The following is a 20,717-nucleotide window of genomic DNA, read 5'->3' as shown; positions in this document are numbered from 1 at the left end:
GCATTTTCCCTGTAGTCCGGTGTGCTTCATGTTCCGTGTAAACGTGAAACTTGCCCTGTTTCAAGCAATGGGTGAAATCATTTAGCAAAGCAGGAATCGAAATTGCAGTAATGTCAAGCAGCTCGTGGTTATTTGACCAAATCATAACCGAACATATATTCTCACAGATACATTTGGAGCTGAAAAGAGTCTGAGAAGATAGACTCAGCTTACCATTGATTTTTGTCTGGATTGATGGGCTCTCATTATCTGCTGCGAAATTGATATTGTAGACGGGCACATCCCAGCAGCTGTGCGAGTCGGAGAGGGATCATGGAACCATTTTCATGTGACTTGGCATCTGTTGTTATGCAGGAGAGCACAGTTGGAAACGCAAGAAAATGGTGCGCGCGGCCGGCTGGTAGTGTGGCCGAGCGGTCTAAGGCGCTGGATCCAGGTTCCAGTCTCGAAAGGGGCGTGGGTTCGGATCCCACCACTGCCATTTCTGCAGATCAACTCCAACGCTGCAGCTTGTTAAAATGCTGTTTCTGTCCCCACTGTATTGATGTTGAAAACAAAAGTAAAATGGCTTTGCTTCCCGGGGAATTAACTGTGGTGTGGGATAGTGCCGAATATTTCAAAGTGTCTCTGTCTGTCATGATCGTGTTCGCCTCCCGCGCAGAAAATCGCAAGCAGCTGTGCTGTTCCAGGCAAGTTGAGCTTGTACTGGAACCGAATGGAGACCGGTATTTCATCGCTGTTGTGAAACAAAGTTCTTGGGTGACTCGACTCGTCGTTATTCGGTTTTTCGGCCAATGGGAAAATCGTTCCAACGAATTTCGATGTGATATGTTGTTGAATTTTTCCCATTTTCTTCGTTTCCGTCCTGGAGACATCGGAAGGGAAAGGTAATCTAATCGAGACTGTGATTGGTGAAATTCACTTTTTATGGACCATTCTTATTAGGTTCTTTCTTTCACTCTTTTCAGTATTGTCTGGGAAGTGGTGGTTCCCTAAGGCTGCAGCATGTGTGAAAGAGTAGTTTGGAATTGTCCTGTTGTTAGTTGTGAGATTACTTTATAAATCATGCCCTCGGACTGTCTCACATTTAGCATTCATGCATCTCTGTGTCTGAAAATGCATTAGGTATGCCAGCTTTGTTTGTGTTCCGTGTTAAATGCTTTCTGTTTTGCGATTCGCTCAATACTTTACGAGTTAACAGCGTTTCTGAGGAAACTTCCAGCTGCAAAAGTCCTTAACTGAGGATCTGGGAAAATTTCACAGAGTATGGTCAGTCGGAGCAAAAGTAAGGAAGTCGTTCCTTTCTGCAGTGTTTCGCAATACTACCTTTCCCGTGAGCATCGAACACAGTAAAGGATTGTGCCACAGACTGCGACGGCAAGCTCCGCTAAAAAGTAATCCTTTAAAGCAGGTGTAAGCAACACAACGTTTTTGGGGGACACCGCGTGGAAACAGATACTTCGGTGTATCTCGTCCATGCTCAGCACATAGCCAAATATAAACAAGTCCGGTTCCCCAGTATTTGGCCCCAAACCCTCTCAACCCATCCTATCCAGAAACTCATGCAATTTTCTGAGCCTCCTCCGCTTCCTCTGGTAGCTCATTCCATACACGCACAACCTTCTGTGTGGGAAATGTGCCTCAGGTCCTTTGTCAATTTCAGCCCACTCACCTTAAACCTATGCTCTCGAGTTTTCAACTCACCCCAACTTGGGTAAAACACGTAAATACTCAGTTTCCAACCCTTCCATTAGATCATGTCGCAGTCGTTACGCTGCAGGGAAAGTCGTCCCAGCCTAGTCCACCTCGCCCTACGGTCCAAACATTGACCACATCCTTGTCTATATTTTATCATCAATTTCACGAGTCTTTTTTTTATGTTTTGAAGATGTCAATTACGCTGGACAACAACGAGCTGTTGGAAACAGAAAGGTGAAACGAAGAATGGCTTCAACTTTCAGTGCTGGATGCCCCTGAGCTGCCGGACGGGCGGCTGCGGCTTGTTTCTGTAGTGTAGATGTCATCACGTTCGCCTCACACGCGAAAGGTCCCCAGTTCGAAACTGGGCAGAAACTGCTTTGTTCTTCAACGGCAGCCGTTTGCATGGGCAAGAACGGTGCTTTCTTGCTTGCTTTCCCATCTGCAAACCTGCCTTCGAAGTTGCTTGAACAAATCTGCTCGCGTAGTGAAATGTAATGCAATTCCATTTAATGACTGTGCAAAGAAATGTAAAGTTTTTATCCAAACTGGTTCTGATCATATGCAATTCTGTTTGAGAGTGTAGTTACCCCCTTCTGATTCTTCTACGAAAAGCAGTACCGCATTTGCATTCCTTGCGCAGGCGGCTCGGTTCAAAGACAGGGAAGAAGCTGATGCGCTGGTGTCACAGTGCACCACGGATTCCTGAACTTGTCTGTCTGTTAAATGTCCCCCAAAGGCGTCTCTGAAAGGCCTCGTTTGGAAGCTGTCTGTCGTTATTCAACGTACGAGAATTGGCACCAGAGGTCCTGAATCATGTTTTGGAGCAGTTCGCACTTGAGTGGCTCTTTCAATCAGCAACAGCAATAAAAGAAATTACACTCTCAGAGGAACCTCTGGACCTGTGCTTTCATGGTGTCGCTAGTATTAAGGTGCGCCCCGAGACCTAAGCCACGTTGGAACTGAAACGGAGGAATCGACAGAGAGGTTACAGTATGACATCGCATCCATTTGGTTTTCTTGAAATCACTGAGGAGCAGGAAAATGTAAACGGGGAAGTCGAGTGGGGAAGTCAGGCAGTTGCAGCTCTGTAGAAACTCCTTCTTTGTGACTCACTCAGCAACCAGACACGTGAAGGTGACTCAGAGGCGTGAGAGCTCTTCACATCGAGAACAAAAAGCAATCAAGGGCAGTTAGCACCTCTTCCGGAGTGGGGGTGGGGTGAGGTAATTACCTTTTGACTTTGTTACTATGTTGAGAAACTGCCTTTTAGATTGAAGTGAACAGAAACTGCATTTCCAATAAGCACCATGGAATTGAGCAAAATTTATTGAGTCGCTTCTCGTCGATTCCCTCACAGGTTTCCAACTCAGTTGGTATCCATGTGGCTGATGTCCAGGAGTGAACATCTCTGCAGCAAATTGCACGGTTAGGGTAAAAGGCAAGGAAAGTGGCATCTCGAACTGGCTCCGAGGTCAGAGCATCGTCACAATGTGATCTGTCGTTCTCGAATAGGAATGCGACCTCCGGTTTTAGGGTGGAGTACATTGTTTGGGACTCTTTTTCTGCAAAACAGGCACAGTGACTGAAATTACGCTGCACGGTATGATGTGGAACACGGCTTTGTGCATTTTCCCTGTAGTCCGGTGTGCTTCATGTTCCGTGTAAACGTGAAACTTGCCCTGTTTCAAGCAATGGGTGAAATCATTTAGCAAAGCAAGAATCGAAATTGCAGTAATGTCAAGCAGCTCGTGGTTATTTGACCAAATCATAACCGAACATATATTCTCACAGATACATTTGGAGCTGAAAAGAGTCTGAGAAGATAGACTCAGCTTACCATTGATTTTTGTCTGGATTGATGGGCTCTCATTATCTGCTGCGAAATTGATATTGTAGACGGGCACATCCCAGCAGCTGTGCGAGTCGGAGAGGGATCATGGAACCATTTTCATGTGACTTGGCATCTGTTGTTATGCAGGAGAGCACAGTTGGAAATGCAAGAAAATGGTGCGCGCGGCCGGCTGGTAGTGTGGCCGAGCGGTCTAAGGCGCTGGATCCAGGTTCCAGTCTCGAAAGGGGCGTGGGTTCGGATCCCACCACTGCCATTTCTGCAGATCAACTCCAACGCTGCAGCTTTTTTGTTAAAATGCTGTTTTTGTCCCCACTGTATTGATGTTGAAAACAAAAGAAAAATGGCTTTGCTTCCCGGGGAATTAACTGTGTTGTGGGATAGTGCCGAATATTTCAATGTGTCTCTGTCTGTCATGATCGTGTTCGCCTCACCGCGCAGAGAATCGCAAGCAGCTGTGCTGTTCCAGGCAAGTTGAGCTTGTACTGGAACCGAATGGAGACTGTTACTTCATCGCTGTTGTGAAACAAAGTCCTGGGGTGACTCGATTCGTCGCTATTTGTTTTTTTGGCCAATGGGAAAATCATTCCAACGAATTTCGATGTGATATGTTGTTGAATTTCTCCCATTTCCTTCGTTTCCGTCCTGGAGACATCGGAAGGGAAAGGTAATCTAATCGAGACTGTGATTGGTGAAATTCACTTTTTATGGCCCATACTTATTAGGTTCTTTCTTTCTCTGGGAAGTGGTGGTTCCCTAAGGCTGCAGTATGTGTGAAAGAGTAGTTTGGAATTGTCCTGTTGTTAGTTGTGACATTACTTTATAAATCATGCCTTCGGACTGTCTCACATTTTGCATTCATGCATCTCTGTGTCTGAAAATGCATTAGGTATGCCAGCTTTGTTTGTGTTCCGTGTTAAATGCTTTCTGTTTTGGGATTCGCTCAATGCTTTACGAGTTAACAGGGTTTCTGAGGAAACTTCCAGCTGCAAAAGTCCTTAACTGAGGATCTGGGAAAATTTCACAGAGTATGGTCAGTCGGAGCAAAAGTAAGGAAGTCGTTCCATCCTCACCGACTTATAACTCTTATAGTTCCTCACACTATCTCACCTCTTCCATTCCCATCTGTGCTAGAGATCTCTAAAATTTCTTTATTCTTGTTTAAACTTCTGATCACCTAAAATCTCTCACTTTTTTAATTTGTAAGCCCTTCAGTTTCTGTAACTCTCCATATAACTGTATTCAATGACAGCACTGGTTCCCTTCCTTAAATCTCTATAATTACAATTGTTGCGTGTGCTAAATTGGCACTTTTCATCATCCTTATCCATCTCGGGACTTCCAGCCCCTACAATCCCCACTCTTTAGAATGCTCCCATTGTCTGCACCTCCTCATGTCCTGAGGGTCATTGAACACCACCAGTGCTCCAAACGTTTATATTCCCTCCAGTTACTGCAAGTCTTCTAACTCTTTCACAACCAACAGTCTCCAGTAGCATACACTTGTTGACGGTCAATTTGCATTTGTTGAAGTCTAACATCTGTGTAAGCAGCTCAGAAAAAGCCCTTTAGACTCTACAAATCTCCGTCATGAACAAGCCACTATCTCTCTATTTCCTTTGCCTTCTTCAATGTCTGGAACTCTCACTGTTTATTCCAGTAACCTGCTTTAGTTGCTGCAGGTCTGCCTAGCTCCCAGATGAACTGTTCCATCCGATATAGCTCGCTCAATCACTGCAATACCCTCTGCTTTGTCTAATCCTCCTCTTTTCCACCATCTTCCAGGCACAACGACGATCCTGTAAGAGAACAGTATGGAATGAGATGTTATAAATCTTAGCTGAGGTTTGAGGCCTACCATTACCTGGGAGTCACAAGGGGAGACAACCTGAGAGAGAGCAGCACAGAACCGACGAATATAAATCAGCAGTGAGGATCGAGGCCGATTGAGATTTGAAGTTGGAGAAACAGCAGAGCAGGAAGCTGGAAACCAACACCGAGTCACAGAGGGAGTGACCATGTGAGGGAACAACTTGGGGCAGGAGCTTGATGCTAACTCACACCTGGGAGTTACAGAGGCAGCAAAGTGGGAGGATATAAATCAGCACTGAGGATCGAGTCCTAGTCGTATCTGGGAGTCACAGAGACGGTGATCCTGTGAGGGATCAGAGTGGAGTGGGAGCTGGAGGATTACACGTCCCTGGGATTCACAGAGAGAGTGACCCTGTGAGGGAGCAGAGTGGAGTGGGAGCTGGAGCATTACACGTCCCTGGCAGTCACAGAGACGGTGACCCTGTGAGGGAGCAGAGTGGAGTGGGAGCTGGAGGATTACACGTCCCTGGCAGTCACGGAAATAACTTTCTGCTGCTGGAATCTGCATGCATTGAGTTTGAAAGAAGTGCAAGCGCCATCACAGAAAAAGCTGTAAGTTCATTATCTGATTAATACACCGTTATTGGCGACTTTCAGTTAATTGCTATAAGTTAGCAAATTTATTTTTTGAACTTCTGAAATCAGGGTTGAACACAGAAATAAGAGGGAGAAGTGAAATTCTCAGCCAATATAATAAATAAACCTGAGTAGACCACATTGGAATAAGGGACTTAACCATATTGTTATTTCCCTGATTTAATTTCATTCTTAATAATTAATTAAGTTACTCCAGATGTTGCATTTTACGACATTGCAAGACATGTTTGCCAGATGGAAAATGTGTTCTGTTACATTGGGAAGTCATAGCCCCTGCTTGTTCCCTAGATGGACACTGGGTCATGGAGCTCAGACAGGGACTGGAGACTCTATGGGACAAATGAGATGCTGAGAATTAGGATGGATAGCACACACAGAGAGCAGATCACCCTGCATACATAACGGCCTGGAAGAAGGGAGGGTCTGTGGGTCAAGACAATCGAAGGGAAACATTCAGGGAATGGAAGAATATCCTGATATCTCCCTCCCAATAAAGTGTCCCAGTTTGGGAGCTGATGAAGGTGTAGGCTGCTCAAGGGAGGGCAGTCAGAGCCATATCTGTGGTACCACAAGCAGCCTGACTGTACAGGTGGGGAGGGAGAAGGAAGGAGGAGCAATAGGCACAGGGGAGTCAGGAAAGTGAAGAAGGTGTCAGTGTTTCTGTAATTCCAGGAGAGTGGGGTTAAGAATGTCACGGTGGCTGCAGGACATACGTCTGCGGGACAGTGAGCAGTCAAATGTCATGTTCATGTTGGTAGGAATGACCTGGGTAGGAAGGGTGAAGTGGTCTGGGCATCAGAATTTAGGGAGCTCCGTGGATGGTTAGCAAGCCGGTCCGCAAATGTAACAATCGCTGGAATACTCCCAGTTCCGTGTCCAACTGAGAACAGGACTCGGAGTTTTAGGTCGATGAGAGTGTGACTGAAATGGTTATGCTGCAGGACGGGCTTCAGATTCCTAAGACATTGGGACAGCAACTGTACAAACTGGATGGGCTAACGTGACAGAGCTGGGACTGAATTTCTTACGGGGTGTTTGGGACGGATTGAAAATAACTTGGCGTGTGCTTAGGATCCAAAAAGGAATAGTAGAGGAGACTACCAGAATTCTCAAAATAATGGGAGATACAGTTGGTACTAATTTACAACAACAAGTTTATCAGTGGAAGATGGAGTGAGAAAGAAAGCCTTAATCTGAGGTACTCTGCATAGACATGAATATTCGGAGTTTGGAGAATTCCAGATGCAGATTGGTGTGTGGGAATCTGATAGACTGATCACCGAGAGTTGGCTCAAGGAATGGCAGGACTGGGTGTTAAATATTGCTGAGTATAAAGGATTCTAAAATGATAGAAGGGAAGGAAAGCGATGAAGGTAGAAGCATTGGTTTAGATTAGAGTTAGTTAAGGCATCCAAGAGAAAGAGGATCCGTCCAAGGACAGAATGAATTTGGCTGGAGCTACAGAACAACAAATGTACACTTACACTGTGAGGTACAGTCTGTCGACCAGCAACGAAAGAAATGTTGGAGAGAATAAATATGCAGGATCTTATGAGAGCGATGATAATAATACAGATCGGTTATACTGAGAAACTTAATGTTTCCAGATACTGGTGGTGAAGGTTCACGAGGGTCAAGTGTTCCTGGATTACATGGAGGAGAGCTCACTGAAGGAGGATGTATCCAGCCCAAGAGAGCATGTACTGTTGGACTTGGTCCTTGGGAAAGAGGTGGGGCAAGTGGATCCAGTGTCAGTAGGGCAACGTTTTGGGGTGCAGTGATCATTTTATTGTAAAGTTCTGGATGATGGTAGAGAATGATATGCAATAATTGAGAGTGAGAAACATTAGTTGACTGAGAGCAGCCTTCAATGGAGCAAGAATGAAACTGGGAAATTTTCAACAAGGCCAGAGAAATGGTTGCTTTAAATAGTGCGAACCAGGTCAGATGTAGCTGTCATTATGGAGATGTGGCTGCAGTGTGACCATTTATACAGAAAGGATAAATAGGCCAACACAGTGAAGTAGCATTGTGGATAAAGGATGGGATCAGTATTATTGTGATGGTAATCAATTCACACACTACTCCTCCCTGCCCTCACCCCTCATCCCTGCGTATTAATCCAATCAGATACTGGTAAACTTTGAAAACTTCAGAAAATAGCACAGTATAGAAGTGATGACTCTGTCCACTATCTGCATTGGACGAGATGTAACGTTGTTTTGAAAGCCCTAGTTCTGTCTCCCAGGACACTGTAGGACGTCAGGTGCAGATCCCGGTACCTCTTTCAAATGGTTTGAGAGTTTCTGCATCTACTCCGATTCTATGTGTGACTCCCAGATCCTGACCATACTCTGGGTGAAATAACAACTTTCCTCATCACTTGTCTAATATTTCAACCAATTACATTAAATATTTGCCACTGGTAACTGAGCTCTCCAAAGGAACAAGGTATTCTCTCACTTTCTACCCATGTCCCTGACAATATGTGCACCCCAATCAAATCGCCTCGCACAATCCTCCATTCCAATCTTTCCTCATAACTGCACTTCCACAGTCACAGGGTAACGGATCTCCTCTGTACACTCCAGTCCAATTCCATCCTTCCATGTGATAAGGTGAGCAGAACTGCACACAGTCCTCAAGCTGTAACTGAACCCATTATGTATACAGTTCCAGCATAAGTTTCCTGTTCTGAAATTCTGCACTTTGGCTGACAGAGGAAATGATGCCATTTGCTCCATTAACAAGATTATTGGTGTTTCCAGCTACCATCATTTATCTGCCCACACTGACCATGCTCTCTATTTTGTATTCCTCTCTTTTATTGATGTCCCCAAATGCCTTGCCTTGCACTTCTCTGGGTTTTTTTGCTTCATTCACCTGGACCCCATAGTTTCTGGTTTTAAACAGTCTGCCATGGGATCTTTCGTTAAATCCAAGTAAGTCACATGCAGTTACAAGTTACTGCCTCAAACCGACACAGTCGGATTAATTACACACGCTCTTCCTTGAACAAATCCAGACCGCCTGCCCTGGAGTCCCTGGGACTTCCTCAGTGACCGTTTATCCACTGTCTCAGAATTCCAGCCGTGACCTATTCAGTCAGTCCCTTGCTCCACATTAAAAAAAGTTGCGGTATAAGCCATTCTCCTGTCCTCCGGCATCATCCCTGCATCCAGTGAGGATGTATAATGTAGGTAACTATAAGGCAGGAGTTTTTCCACGGCTCCTTTTAATATTCTGGAACATCGTATTACCCCTATTTTAAGTATTTGAATCTCCTGCATAATTCTCCGCTCCAAGTTTGTTGCTGCCAATATTTTATCCCTATTTTGATTCAGACAGACAGAGGCCTAACCCATTTTATGATTTGGTCAAGTCTCATTTTATTCGGGTTTCATGGAGGGTTTCGCTCCACAAGGTGAATTGCATTTTCTCATGATACCATCCCCAATCTGCCTCATTAACTATCTCCCTGCCCGTGAAGTCTTCCTCTCATCTGATACTAACGCGATGATTTTCCCCTTTGTCATGAGAACTGCCCACTGCCTGGATATCCCAGAATGCATCGGACTCCCTGTTTCCGAGAGCCATCTTTAAAAAGTCATTATACTCTTGGATTGTGAATCTGAAACTGGCCTGGACATGGCAGAGGGGGTAAAACTGGGGCTCCCCATTGTGGACAAGCCCCTGGTCCTGGGGTATGACATGGTGCATGAGAGGGACATTATCTTCCTCCAGGGCTGGCAGGGGAAGCTATGACACCAGACCCTTCCAGCTTGGTCTGAGGCTGACCCCTGGGTCAGTGAGGTGCCAGCCTTCTGGGTGAATGCCTAGCAGTGTAGGAAGGATGTCAATGATCTTCTCCCCTCTACCAGGGTATGTGGCACCATCTGCACTTTATGACCTCACCCTCACTCTCTCTGTTACTGCACCCACCTCCCACCAAGGCTCATGTTCTCCCACTCTCAGTGAATGCAGCATCTTCTCTCAGTCTCTCTCTAATCTCTTCTCTGCCCCTCTGCCCAACTCTGCCTGGTGTCTGTGCTGCCCACTCCCTCACTCAGAACACCTCGACACCATTCCCTCAGGTGTGCTAGCACTAACAGCTGTACCAACCTCTTCAATTTCCCTAAGCTTTCTTTCTAATTCTCACATTCCGGAAGGAACCATCCCATACTTGGGCACAAAGAGTGAAGAGGGATATGGGATCGCCAGCATCTGCAGACCTCACTGTCCCCTCTTTATCAGATGAGCCAATGGAGTGAAGAATAGCAGATAGAGTTTAATGTAGATCAATGTGAGGTGCTTCATTTTGGAAAAGCAAATCTTCGCAGGACTTATACACTTAATGGTTTAGTTCTAGGGAGTGTTGCTGAACAAAGTGACCTGGAGTGCATGTTCATAGTTCCTTGAAAATAGAGTGGCAGGTAGGTAGGATAGTGAAGAATATATTTGGTATGCTTTCCTTTATTGGTCAGAGTATCGAGTATAAGAGTTGGGAGGTCATCTTGTGGTTGTACAGGACATTGGTTAGGCTACTTTTGGAATATTGCGTGCTATTCTAGTTTCATTCCTATCGGAAGAAATTTGTGAAACTTCAAAGGGTTCAGAAATTATTTACAATAATGTTGCCCGGATTGGACGATTTGAGCGACAGGAAGAGGCTAATCAACTGGGCTGTTTTCCCTGGAGTGTCAGAGGCTGAGGGGTGACCATATAGAGGTTTATAAAGTCAGCAGGGGCATGGATAAGAAAAACAGACAAGGTCATTTCCCTGAGGTGGGAGAGTCCAGAACTAGAGGGCATAGGTCCAGGGCGGAGAGGTGAAAGATTTGAAAGGGACCTAAGGGGCAACGTTTTCACACAGAGGTTGCTGTATGTACGAAATCAACTGCCAGAGGAAATGGTGGAACCTGGTACAATTACAGCATTTAAAAGGCATCTGGATGGGTACATGAATAGGAAGGGTTTAGTGGGATATGTGCTGATAAATGGAACCAGATTGGTTATGATATCTTGTCGGCGTGGCCGAATTGGACGAAGGGGTCTGTTTGAGCTGAAAAATGTGTTGCTGGAAAAGCTCAGCAAGTCAGGCAGCATCCAAGGAGCAGGAGAATCGATGTTTTGGGCATAAGCCCTTCTTCAGGAGGTCTGTTTCTTTGTTGTACATCTCTACTGCTCTAATTGATTCCCACTGTCCATTTACAGCCATACATTTCAGTCTGTGTCCCCTGTTTAGCTTGGTCAGTTCTCCTCTCAAATTCATGTAATTGGCTTTGTTTCTGATGCTCGGGTGTGCCTTATGGTCACTTGAAAACCTGATAATCTCTTTGAATTCCACTATATTGCAATCTCTTGGAGGATCTGTGTGACATCACTCCTTCACTCATCTTCATCACCAAATGGTCGATCTGAAATAGTGACATCCAGAGCCACTTGCACAATATGTTATTCAAAGAAACATTGACAAACACATTCAAAGAGGAGCTCGGATAATATCACTCTTGCCAGGGTGACTGTGCCAGATCATGCAAAGATTGAAGTCTCCCAAAATTATCATAATGCCTTTGTACAAATTCCATTGAATTTCTGTTTAATGCAGGGATGAACAATGAAATGCTGCTGGCAGCCTAAAGAAAAGGTTCATCTGCTTGTGTTTGTGACACATGGGACCCAGGATTCACATTTAGTCTGATTCAGCCACATCATGTGAGGCCACATGCTTTCTCTGTAATGCCTTTGTTATTGATTACTGTCAGGGTTACCCATCCGGCAGTCCTATTCTGCCTGAGATCCCACAAGGTTGTGTACCGTTGAATATTTACGTTCCACCTTTTGTTCACCCTGTAACCACATTTCTCTGCTGACTAAATCGCATTTAAATGTGTGTCATAAGTCTATTACCTTTTTGCAGATATTTTGGCAATTCCAAACGAAACAACATTATAACTTATTCTTTCCCAGAATGTCCTGTCACAGCCCAATTCACTGATGTACAGTTTTAGTTAAACTCTGTCCCTTCCTGTTCCTTCCTGCTTGTCTTCAGCCACATTCCCATGCAGTTCCGATGAGTTACCATTTCTCTTTGGATTTGGGAAGCTCCTTTCACCTGAACCCTGTCGCTGCATTATCTCTGTCAGGAGAAAGCCCTGTCCATAGACCTGCGACACGATTGGCCAGGACACTGACCCAAGCAGGGTTGATTTTAATTCACTCGTAGGATATTGCTTCTCTGGCTGTCCAGCATTTCATGCCCACCCCCATACTACCCTTGACCAAAACCAAACCAAACCCCTCCCATCATCTTGCTGTATATTTGAAACCTACTCCGATGCTGACGACTCTCCCCGTGTGTAAATTGCTCCAGTGTCGATAACATGTCCAATCTCAATAATCTTATCCTGCATCCATACAATAATCCCTATTTCTGTCGTATGGCACAATACTTACAGTGCCCCTGTCTCTGTAAAATCCTCCAGCCTGGACCAACGTACCCACCTGGGTACCTTCCCCAAGCCCCAGGAGAGCATGAGATCACTGTAACTTTCTGCAGGTCTGATCACACTCCTGCCTTCTGGCCTATAGCACCACACGACCACAGTAAATTTCTCCCATCCCTACCGAACTCCTTATCCGTAAAAACACCTCCAGATCCTTTTCAAACCACAACAGCACTCCACATCTCTGTTTGCTCCTCCACTCCCAGCACCTCAAACATTCTCTCTTTGTGTAATTCTGCAATTTGGGGGAACACGGTGGCTCAGTGGTGAGCAATGGTGCCTCACAGCGCCAGGGACCCAGGTTCGATTCCACCACTGGGTGACTGTCTATATGGAGTTTGCACCTTCTCCCTGCGTCTGTGTGGGTTTCCTGCGAGTGCTCCAGTTTCCTCCCACAGTCCAAAGATGTGCAGGTCAGGTGAATGAGCCATGCTGAATTGCCCATAGTGTTAGCTTCGTTGTCAGAGAGAAGTGGGTCTGGGTGGGGTGCTCTTTGGAGAGTTGGTGTGGACTTGTTGGGCGGAAGTACCTTTTCTCATGCTGTAGGGAATCTAATCTAAATTCTCCCTCTGCGTTCCATATTACTGTCCCTAAATATATCCATCTGTCCATAATCAGCCCCAACCCCTTCAAACCTCCGAGTCTCTGTGAGCTCCAACATCCCTCGTTAACTGTGTAACCTTTTCCAGTCCTGAAACACTCTGAAAATGTGGACATCCTACAATCCTCCCTATCTGCGTAATCCCCTCAGGACCCTGTAAAACCCCCGATCTGTGGAACCAGCTCCAATGCTTGTGACTCTCCCGATCAGTTTCTACAAGACTTCCTACCTTTGAAACATTCTCCCATCGCTATCACCCGCCCTGTCAATGTAAGCTCCTCCGGTCCCCCCACCAATCTGATCATCTCCATAACCTTCTCCAGCTCTTACACCCCTATCTGTGTAAACGTTACACTTCCCTACAACCATCCCTAAAGCAGAAACCTCCTCCAGTGTCTGTAATACTCCCTATCTGTGTTAGTGTCTCCAGGATCTATTGCTGTTCCTGTCTCTGTAAGCTCTGACAGATTGTCCAGCTTTCCGGTCCGTATCATTTCCAGAACCTCAGCATCCGACATCAACAAAAGTCTTCATTAACTACAGCCTTCCATATCTCTGTTCGTTCCTCAATTCTATACAACTTCATAATCTCTCTAAGTAATACCATTCCATAAAACACTCCCTGTCTGCGTAAACCGCCCCAATCCTGAACTGAGAAGGCTCACTGTCCTTTTGATCACTTGTAGTCCCTTCGGATCTCCCTGTATCTTTCCTGACTCGATTGAACACAGCTCACCTAATTCCTCGAACTCTTACATTACTCCCCATCTCTGTGATATTCTCCAGTCACTGCAGTTCTCATTCTTTATCTCCAGAACTTCCAATCCCCCGATCGATGTAAGGTTATTGATCCCTTGCAGGATGTTTAATACCTGTAGCTGCCTCCAGCTCCTCAACACATCCTGTCGCTTTAACCTTCTCAGATACTACAGCCACAGCCTGTAATATCTTCCAGTATCTGCAACCCTGTTGATTTTTGTAACCCACTCCAGAACAGCACTCCACATCTCTGTGTAACTGATGGGAATGCTGCAAACCTGCCTTCACTGTCCTCACTAACTCTCTGACTCCTGCAGCCCGACAACCCTCAGTATCTCTGGCGCCTCCAATCCCGACACTTCTACTTGGCTGTGTGAACTGATCCAGCCCCTTCAGCATTCCCTATCTCACTCACTCCTGCAGCTCCAATTATTATCCGTGTTCATGTAATTCTCAGCACCAACAATCCTACATTAACTCCTGCAGCTCCAACTACCACCCCAATCAGTGTAACCTCCAGTCCCTCCAATCCTCCCTCTCTCTGTAAATTCCTGCAGCTTCAATTTCACCCCTATCTGTGTAATCTCCAGTCCTGACAATCCTCCCTTCTTGAGCCACCGCACCAGCCATTGGAACTGTTGTAATCTGTGTACCCTCCAGCAGGCGCTACAACACGCCTCATGTCTGTAACTGCACACAGACAATATCTGAAATCCTCCCTGATTTATAACTCTTATAGTTCCTCACACTATCTCACCTCTTCCATTCCCATCTGTGCTAGAGATCTCTAAAATTTCTTTATTCTTGTTTAAACTTCTGATCACCTAAAACCTCTCCCTTTTTAAATTTGTAACCCATTCTGTTTCTGTAACTCTCCATATAACTGCAATCAATGACAGCACTGGTTCCCTTCCTTAAATCTCTATAATTACAATGGTTGTATGAGTTAACTTGGCACTTTTCATCCTCATTATCCATCTCAGGAATTCCAATTCCTACATTCCCACTATTTGGAATGCTCCAATTCTCTGCACCTCCTCATGTCCTGAGGGTCCTTGAACACCACCAGTGCTCCAAAAGTTTATATTCCCTCCAGTTACTGCACGTCTTCTAACTCTGTAACAACCAACAGTCTCCAGCACCATACAACACTTGTTGACTGTCAATTTGCATTTGTTGACGTTTACACATCTCTGTAAGCAGCTCAGAAAAAGCCCTTTAGACTCTACAAAGCTCCGTCATGAACAAGCCACCATCTCTCTATTTCCTTTGCCTTCTTCAGTGTTTGCAACTCTCGCTGTATCTTCCAGTAACGTTTTAGAGTTGTTGCAGGTCTGCCTAACACCCCAGATAAGCTTTTCTATCACATACTGCTCACCCAATCACTGTAATACCCTCTGCTCTGTCTAATCCTCCTCTTCCCCACTGTCGTCCAGGCACAGCAGCGATCCTGTAAGAGACCAGTGCGGAATGGGATGTTATAAATCTCAGCTGAGGCTTGAGGCCTACCATTACCTGGGAGTCACAAGGGGAGAGAACCTGAGAGAGAGCAGCACAGAGCGGGAGAATATAAATCACCGAGTATCGAGGCGGACTGAGAATTTGAGTTAAAGAAACAGCAGAGCAGGAGGTTGTAAATCAGCACCGAGTCACAGAGGGAGTGACCGTGTGAGGGAGCAACTTGGAGCAGGAGTTTGAGACTCACTCACACCTAGGAGGTGGAGGCACCAATGTGGGAGGATATAAATCAGCACTGAGGATCGAGGCCTAGGCATGCCTGGGAGTCACAGACATGGTGACCCTGTGAGGGAGCAGGGTGGAGTGGGAATGGAGGAAGTGAGATAGTGTGAGAACTATAAGAGTTATAAGTCAGGGAGTATGTCAGATCTAAAAGGGAGAGCTGCATTGTCTGTATGCAGTTACAGACATGAGGAGGATTACAAGTATCTGCGAGTCACAGAGACGGTGACCTTGTGAGGGAGCAGAGTGAAGTGGGAGCTGGAGGATTACCCATCCAAAGAGACACATCACTGTGTGTGCACGTGCCCCTCCCTTGCTCTGTGTTTGCGTGAGTGTGTATGTGTGTGTGTTTGTATGCATGCGTGTCCCCTCCCTCGCTCTGTGTGTGTGTGTCCCTCCCTCGCTGTGTGTGTGTGTCCCTCCCACGCTGTGTGTGTGTGTCCCTCCCTCGCTGTGTGTGTGTCCGTCTCTCGCTGTGTGTGTGTGTCCCTCTCTCGCTGTGTGTGTGTGTGTGTGTGTCCCTCCCTTGCTGTGTGTGTGTGTGTGTGTCCCTCCCTCGCTGTGTTGTGCGTATCCCTCCCTCGCTGTGTGTGTGTGTATCCCTCCCTCGCTGTGTTTGTGCATGTCCCTCTCTCGCTGTGTGTGTCCCTCCCTCGCTGTGTGTGTGTGTGTGTGTGTCGCTCCCTCGCTGTGTGTGTGTCCCTCTCTCACTGTGCGTGGGCGTGTCCCTCCCTCGCTGTGTGTTTGTCCCTCCCACGCTGTGTGTGTGTGTCCCTCCCACGCTGTGTGTGTGTGTCCCTCCCTCGCTGTGTGTGTGTCCCTCTCTCGCTGTGCATGTGTGTCCCTCCCTCGCTGTGTGGGTGTCCCTCCCTCGGTGTGTGTGTGTCCCTCCCTCGCTGTGTGTGTGTCCCTCCCTCGGTGTGTGTGTGTCCCTCCCTCGCTGTGTGTGTGTGTCCCTCCCTCGCTGTGTGTGTGTGTCCCTCTCGCTGTGTGTGTGTGTCCCCCTCTCGCTGTGTGTGTGTGTGTCCCTCTCGCTGTGTGTGTGTGTCCCTCTCTCGCTGTGTGTGTGTGTGTGTGTGTCCCTACCTTGCTGTGTGAGTGTGTGTATCCCTCCCTCGCTGTGTTGTGCGTGTCCCTCCCTCGCTGTGTGTGTGTATCCCTCCCTCGCTGTGTTTGTGCATGTCCCTCTCTCGCTGTGTGTGTCGCTCCCCCGCTGTGTGTGTGTGTCCCTCCATCAGTGTGTGTCCCTCCCTCACTGTGTGTGTGTCCCTCCCTCGCTGTGTGTGTGTGTGTGTCCCTCCCTCGCTGTGTGTGTGTGTCCCTCCCTCACTGTGTGTGTGTCCCTCCCTTGCTGTGTGTGTGTGTGTGTGTGTATCCCTCCATCGCTGTGTGTGTGTCCCTCCCTCACTGTGTGTGTCCCTCCCTCGCTGTGTGTGTGTATCCCTCCCTCGCTGTGTGTGTGTGTCCCTCCCTCGCTGTGTGTGTGTATCCCTCCCTGTGTGTGTGTCCCTCCCTCGCTGTGTGTTTGTGTCCCTCCCTCGCTGTATGTGCATCCCTCCCTCGCTCTGTGTGCATCCCTCCCTCGCTCTGTGTGTATCCCTCCCTCACTGTGTGTGTATCCCTCCCTCTCTGTGTCTGTGTGTGTCCCTCTCTCACTGTGCATGGGCGTGTCCCTCCCTCGCTGTGTGTGTGTGTCCCTCCCTCGCTCTGTGTGTGTCCCTCCCTCGCTGTGTGTGTGTATCTCTCCCTCTCTGTGTGTGTCCCTCCCTCGCTGTGTGTGTGTGTCCCTCCCTCGCTGTGTTGTGCATGTCCCTCCCTTGCTGTGTGTGTGTCCCTCCCTCGCTGTGTGTGTGTATCCCTCCCTCACTGTGTGTGTCCCTCCCTCGCTGTGTGTGTGTATCCCTCCGTCACTGTGTGTGTGCTCCTCCCTCACTGTGTGTGTGTCCCTCCCTCGCTGTGTGTGTGTGTCCCTCCCTCGCTGTGTCTGTGCATGTCCCCTCTCTCTGTGTGTGCATGCCTCCTTTCATTTTCATGCTCATGCCCACCCTCGCCGTGTGTGTGCATGTCCCTCCCTCGCCGTGTGTGTGCATGTCCCTCGCTTGCTGTGTGTGTCCCTCCCTCGCTGTATGTGTGCTTGTCCCTCCTTTGCTGTGTGTGAACCTCCCTCACTGTGTGTGTGCATGTCCCTCCCTTGCTCTGTGTTTGTGTGTGTGTGTGTGTGTGTCCCTCCTTTGCTCTTTGTGTATATCCCCCTCACTGTGTGTGTGCGTGCACCTCCCTCAGTGTGTATGTATGTCCCTCCCTCACTGTGTGTGTGTGTGTGTGTGTGTGTGTGTGTGTGTGTGTATGTCCCTCCCTCGCTGTGTGTGTGCCCCTCCCTCGCTGTGTGTGCATGTCTCCCTTGCTCAGTGTGTACCCCTCCCTCGCTGTGTGTGTCTCCCTCCCTCGCTGTGTCTGTGTGTGTGTCCCTCCCTCACTGTGTGTGCGTCCCTCCCTCACTGTGTGTGTGTGTGTGTGTCACTCCTGCACTGTGTGTGTGAGTGTGTGTGTGTGTGTCACTCCTGCACTGTGTGTGTGTGTCCCTCCCTCACTGTTTGTGTGTCCCTCCCTCACTGTTTGTGTGTCCCTCCCTCACTGTGTGTGTGTATGTCCCTCCCTCGCTGTGTGTGTGCCCCTCCCTCGCTGTGTGTGCATGCCTCCCTCGCTCTGTGTGTACCCCTCCCTCACTGTGTGTGTGTCCCTCCCTCCCTGTCTGTATGCGTTTCCCTCCCTCATTGTGTACATGCGTGTACCCCTCTCGCTGAGTGTGTGCGTGTCCCCCTCCCTCGCTGTGTGTGTCCCTCCCTTGCTGTTTGCGTGTCCCTCCCTCACTGTGCGTGCATGTCCCTCCCTCGCTGTGCCTGTGCATGTCCCTCCCTCACTGTCTGTATGCGTTTCCCTCCCTCACTGTGTACGTGCGTGCCCCCCTCCCTCGCTGTGTGTGCCCTTCCCTCGTTGTGTGCATAGCATTCTAGTGATATCACTTAGTCTCACTCCATGCGGTATCCCTCACTGTGTGGGTCTAATTGCTGCCTCTGTCAATGTCTTTCGCTCTTGCAGCTACTCCAGATCCTGAGCCAACAGAATTCTCCACTCCAGAGGGGCACAGCAGCACAGGCCAGGGATGGAGACTGGGATTCTCCAGATCTCTGTGGGACTTAGCGTCATTCTCCATGTGTAATCCTCACTGCACCAAGTACCTTTCTTGGGTGGAAGCGGGGAGTTTCCAACTACAGAGTTCAATAATAAGTTTTTTGAAGAACTATATTGTGGCACTCAGCTCTTCGTAGTCTGTCTTTAGGAAGAAGGGTCTGTTGACTCAGATACCGCCCCTTCAGTTCGACAACCGGGTCATTGGGTCCTGATCAAGACCTGGAAAGATACTAAACTCCACCCGAGCTGGGAGGGACCATTCCTAATTCTCCTGATTCCTGGGACAGCTATCATAACTGCTGAGAAAGGGTGGAGTCATCACACTCACGTCAAACGTCCTGTGAACGCCCCATTGGCGGAGTGGCACGCTCATCCTACAGACAACCCTCTGAAAGTTAAGCTGAGAAAGAGGGAATAAACTAAGATAAAAGACTCTTTTAATGTTTGATGATATATATTGTATTGATTGTAAGGGTTGCGTGGACTCACCTCTCCCTGGCCCCTAAAAATTAAGATAGGGTGATAGGCAGAGTTCAGAGATGGGTGGGTACTGATAAAGTATTATAACGTTAGTAGTACTAACTGTTCAAGGAAACGGGAAAAATCACTTTACTACACTATGCCAAAATTATGCCAAACATGAGAGACTTGCAAACTGTCGGGTCTGTGCAGAAATTCCACACCATGACGAATCTGGAATCCCCACTTCGGTAATACCGCTCACTAAAGAGGAAGTATACGATGTACAACAATTTGACTCGGGCTCAAATAGTCCAAAGTGGGAATATGAAAGGAGTACGTGTAAGTTTGCAGGATGGTTCCCAAGACCAGCCCCGAAGACTCGAGGTGTTATCAATAGCCTCAGAATTTCCCCACTAAAAGGAGCAGTGAATAAGCGTTGCCTCAAAACAAGAAAGGCTGGAGTGGTTGATGATCCCTTGCTTATATAGTCCCTCAGCTCTGTATAGCAAAACATGAGCCCAACCTGAGGAAGGTGGGGGTGGGGGTGGGATAAGACGTAAGACCCAAGAGGTCCCTGAAGGAGAACGTCAGCTGTGGACACTACTCCCAAGCTTTGGCACTACAAGGGCAGGGCTGGAAATACAGAAACTGGCGGCCGCCCTTGAAAATTTAATTAATGATACCGCCGGCAGAATGGGAGAAACTCAATCCCAGATATCGGCCATAACCAACGAAATGATCGCAACATGTCTAACAGCTTTATAGAATCGAATGGCTTTAGACTATCTCTTTGCCAAAAAAGGGGGAACCTGTGCGCTGATTGGTAAGGAATGCTGCACCTTCATCCCAGACATCTCTTCCATAGTGGAAGATAAGGCAGAAATAGTAAAGAAAAAGATAAGCAAGAAAAGATAAATTGCGGATGAATCCAAAAAGGTGAAAGATGGGAATGGAGTGACTGGACACTGACCGGTTGGGGAAATGGTTTGCTAATTTAGGCATTCATGTATTAATAATAATTGTAGGTTTACTGATAGGATTTAACGTGTTAAAATGGATAATGACTAAGCTGGTAATGTCTTTGGGAGGACAACAATCAATGATGGTAATGACTATAGCTCAAGCGCAAGTAAGTCAGTGTGGTGGATTACTCCTAGAGTTTGAGAAAAAACAGACTTCGAAGGCAGAAATGACAAGATTGTGAACCTGTACACCCTAGGGTTAAAAGTGAGCAGAAAATAAAAATTGCAAAAACAACAAATGGTAAAAGAAAAGAAATGGGGGAGTTGTTAGAAAGGGGGAAATGTATTGTTTTTGCTGATATAGAAAAAGCATACAGAAAAGAGGTAATGTAGGTGTTCAGGGAAGAGTATCTCTACTTTTCAGTGTATAATTGTGGTTAATTAAATACTAACTTTGATGTGTAATTGTTATAGTA

The 20,717-nt window shown here is 47.2% G+C and overlaps 2 non-coding genes across 2 annotated transcripts; both read left to right on the top strand.

Annotated features, from left to right (window-relative positions):
* The first annotated feature begins 399 nt into the window (after window positions 1-399).
* trnal-cag (transfer RNA leucine (anticodon CAG)) lies at window positions 400-481 on the top strand. The gene has a single exon. It is a non-coding gene; the product is annotated as a tRNA-Leu (tRNA).
* Window positions 482-3,724: 3,243 nt separating this feature from the next.
* trnal-cag (transfer RNA leucine (anticodon CAG)) lies at window positions 3,725-3,806 on the top strand. The gene has a single exon. It is a non-coding gene; the product is annotated as a tRNA-Leu (tRNA).
* Window positions 3,807-20,717: the final 16,911 nt, after the last annotated feature.

This window comes from Chiloscyllium punctatum, chromosome 50 (genome assembly GCF_047496795.1).
Source record: "Chiloscyllium punctatum isolate Juve2018m chromosome 50, sChiPun1.3, whole genome shotgun sequence".
NCBI classification, from domain to species: domain Eukaryota; kingdom Metazoa; phylum Chordata; class Chondrichthyes; order Orectolobiformes; family Hemiscylliidae; genus Chiloscyllium; species Chiloscyllium punctatum.
Note: the sequence above shows the minus strand (reverse complement) of the source record. Positions and strands in the feature narration are given on the sequence as shown.